We start from the raw sequence: 4,026 nt of genomic DNA, 5'->3' as shown, positions 1-4,026 counted from the left end.
CATTTCTCGCGTTATTTGAAAGTAAGCGTGAGATTGCAAAAATTTGTAATTAATCAAAATAAGATCCCACTTGGGACCATCTGTTCCAAGGCAAAAAGTAAGGACACAAAAACAAAAATAATAATAAGAAATATCCCGCTTGGAAATTCTTTCATTCCAAGGCAAAAATTAGGGACTCGAGAGAAAATAGCCGACTGTAAAATCCAAAAGGAACGGTCGACGACAGATAATGCCGGAAATGTTTGAGTACAAAGTAAATTATTGCTATGTTATTCATGCCGAATTTTAGGTCCAGTCATCAAAAATGAGATCTTATTTCCATACTGGTTGTTAGCACATTAGATTTGCATTTCTCATCCTATGTGCCTATATTCTTCATGCATACATGCAGAACCCCCTTTAACTCAGGTCCTTTTATCTATCAGCCAGAATTAATCCGTCCCGAGAAATCACTTCGGGAGTTTTGCGTCGACATCCTGGTCAATGTCTGGTTAGAGTGTCCCCAATCCCCGAGCGCGCTCCGGTTAGTTCTGTGGTTAGTTCAAGTTTATTTGGTTTGGTTTCTGGTTCAGATCTAGTTGTAGTTGAGATGGCTGACAGTGGTGTGAATGAGACAGGTTTTTCTCCAGCCCAGTTAAAGGCTATATCTGATATAATAGCCACTGCTTTTGCTCAAGAGAGGGCACAGAATTAGGTTCCTCCTTCTTCAAGTAACCAACCGTCTTCCCCTGTAGTTGTGGAAAGGGAGGCCCTAGAACCCACTTTGGGTAACCAAGCATCAGTTGGTAATGTTGGTCTGGTTGAGAACGATCTGATAAAGCAGTTAGCAGAATTGAAGGATAAGGTGGAGAAGATGTCTGTTTTGAAAGAAAAAGATCCAGTCACCAATTTTCATGTGGCCGAATATGTCTTGAAGCCCATAAGTTCTACTTCTTCCAAGACCTTTAAACATACCTTATTTGAAGGAGATAATGACCCAAGGTCTCATTTGTCTGAGTTCATTCGTGTTGCCCAGATGGACCGGTATGATGAAGAGGATGTGTTACGGGCATTTCCTCAGACGTTGCACAAGAGCTATAGGAAATGGTATGACGGTTTGGATGTCAAGATACAGAGAGATTGGGTCAAGCTTCAGATTGCTTTTCTCAAGCATTTTAAAACAGATGTGTTTTCGTATCGCCCCCGAGCGACACGAAAAACATTTTTTTGGTGGGAAAAAGTGATCTTATTGTGAAAAAGTGATGACAAAACATTTTATTGGATACGATGCCGATAAATCGGTCTTTATAAAACATTTTGAGTCGCCACCGATTTTTTCGGCAATGGGACCGTTTCCAATTTTATTTTAAAAGTGACTCCATTTTAAACCCAATTTTATTTAAGGCCAAATTATTTAGAAAACTGGTCAGGCGCACCAATGCGATTCTGGGTAAGGGAATTGGGTACATCGGCCCATTGGAAGCCGACGCTCGAAAAAACTGGCCTCTTTTAACCTACGATTTCTAATTTATTTTAGTTAGAAAAGCCAATTTATTTATTTATTTAAACCCAACCCGAATGAATCGAACCGAGTTCTTATATGGAAAATTAATTAATCGTCCCAATCAAATTCAATCATTGCATCCATAATCATCCAAATCATCCAAACCAAAGCAGTTAAATCGAATAAATAAAAGACCCACTCTTGCCTTATGGTTAAAGGCGGGCCACAAACCGAACCTAAAAAATACATTTTACCTGAATAAAAATTTGAACCCAAAAATCGGAAACCCAAAATCATGCATAATTACATTTTAATATTCTAAACCTAATTAAATTGTAATCTGTTCATAGTTGGTCATCTTCGGATTTATTGGAAAAATTAAATTTTATTTTTGTACAAAAATTATTTTTTTAAAAAAGGACAAAAATCGTTTTTGGAACCCTAGAACAGTCGCGTCACGCAGCTGTTCTATGGAAGAACAGTTGCATAACGCAACTAATAGCTGCGTGGCGCAGCTGTTTATAACTCGGAAAGCAGAACACAAGCATAAAAAAATAATGTTTTTGGACATGAACAGTTCCGTCACGCATCTGCTAGATCCGTTACGGATCCAGTTGTTGTGTGACGCAACTGTTCTGGGTAAAGAACAGAATTTTGGACACGAACAGTTCCGTCACGCAACTGCCAGTCCCGTTACGGGTCCACTTGCTGCGTGATGCAGCTGCTTTGGTCCGAGCTCTGTTTTAAATTGTTTGTTTAAATCGTTTTGTTATTTAAATATATTTTAGGACAACCTCGAATGACTAAAAATGAACAGAATACAATTTAACTAAGATTAAAATACTAAAACAATAACAAAATAAATAATCAATGAATAAAAGTATTAAAGGTGTAAAGGAATTACCTAATCCTCAGATTGAGGATTGTAAACAGCTTAAATGCCTTAACGAACGATGGTTAAAGCAATCCAGGAGCTTCGTTACCAAGGATTTAGATGTTCCCTCTTCTCTCTCTTGATTTTCTCTCCTTTTTATGATTTAATTCACCTAAAAATTGATCTCTAATGGCTGTTTTTCTTCAAAGGAACTCAATGGAGTTTCTAGAGAAAAACCTAGCCGCACAATAAGTTTTTTAGGGTTTTTAAAAATCGTCAAAAGTCCTTTCAAACGTGAGAAAAAGATCTATTTATAGAAGTAGGTCACAGAGCATAGCTGCGTGACGCGGCTTGCTTGCTGTACCAGAGCTACATGTCGTTTAATATAAAAACGTCATGTAGTCTAACATAGCTGCGTGACGCAGCTATAGCTGCGTCACGCAGCTATGACCCAGTCAAAGACTTAACATCTTTTTTTTTTTTTAATTTAAATCCTTGGATTAAAAGACTTCTAGATATCATTAATCCATTCATTTCACATCCTCGTATCATCATTGGATCAGGCAGGGGCATAAAAACACGCGTCAACAGTTTGCCCCCCCACTTTATCATTAATTGCATAAACGATTAATGTTAAAGTGGCCTGCTGACGCGCCTTCAATCTTAGGTTGGATGGAATGTTTGTTTTGATCATCTGGCCACTCCCAAAGCTTGGTTTAATCGGCTTTGTCGGCTCCAGTCGGATCTGTGAACAACTCCAAAGCGCGGTCTGATTGGCTTTGAAGTCACCTGCGAAGCTCGGTCTCATTGGCTCGAAGGATTTGTCTTGATTCGCTCAGCTTCATAATGCAGCATCACTAATCGAGAAAAGGATCCAAACAGCTTCGCAATACATCATCACTGCTTGGTGGGATCAAACGGCTTCGAGAAACCATCACCGGTTGACCTGAAAATATTTTCAAGAGAGAAAAGAGCGATTTCTGTGTACAAACAGATCTCGCCTTTGTTAAATGTTGGAGCATAACATGCCCCCATGCATTAATAATCATAAATTTTGAAATTTGAAATTTTGCATCAGGGCAAAAGAGTTTACTTTTGCCCCTAGTCTGGAATTCCGACTCGGGACCAAAAATATTATCTTTTAAGCAAACCTTGAAAATTTTATATTATATATATTTTTTTATTGCAAAATTTGTTTGAAATTTTAGCAAAAATTTAGGCAAAAATTTTGTTAAATTTTTCTAGTCCTAAATTTTCAGGTATACCCTTCTTGATGCGGTGTTTGAAAGAAAACTTATCTGAGGGTAATTTGGGCAATTTAATGATTTTGCCCCCTGTGTGGCGAGTAGATGGAATTGCTAAAGTATACGAGCCGCACACTGACTCCAAATTGCTTAAATAAGCCATCTTGGGCTTAAATGGGTGTTGATGGGCTTGGGCCCATTTTTCCTTATAAATAAGCTTTTACATTTCATTCGTTTCACTTTTAAACTTTCAAACTTCCAAAACTCTCTGAACCTTAGCTATTATGGCCCATCTTCCCGAGATCCCTGCTTCTGCCTACACCACCGAGATGGATATTCTGGGCGTGATCCCGGACATTCCTGTCTTCGAGGGCGATCGGGTTCCTGTCAGCCATAACGCCCTTACACCTGGGACGCGATCTCTT

This window comes from Jatropha curcas, chromosome 1, assembly GCF_041381405.1.
Source record: "Jatropha curcas cultivar XTBG-Jc1 chromosome 1, XTBG_Jcur_1.0, whole genome shotgun sequence".
NCBI lineage: Eukaryota > Viridiplantae > Streptophyta > Magnoliopsida > Malpighiales > Euphorbiaceae > Jatropha > Jatropha curcas.
Note: the sequence above shows the minus strand (reverse complement) of the source record.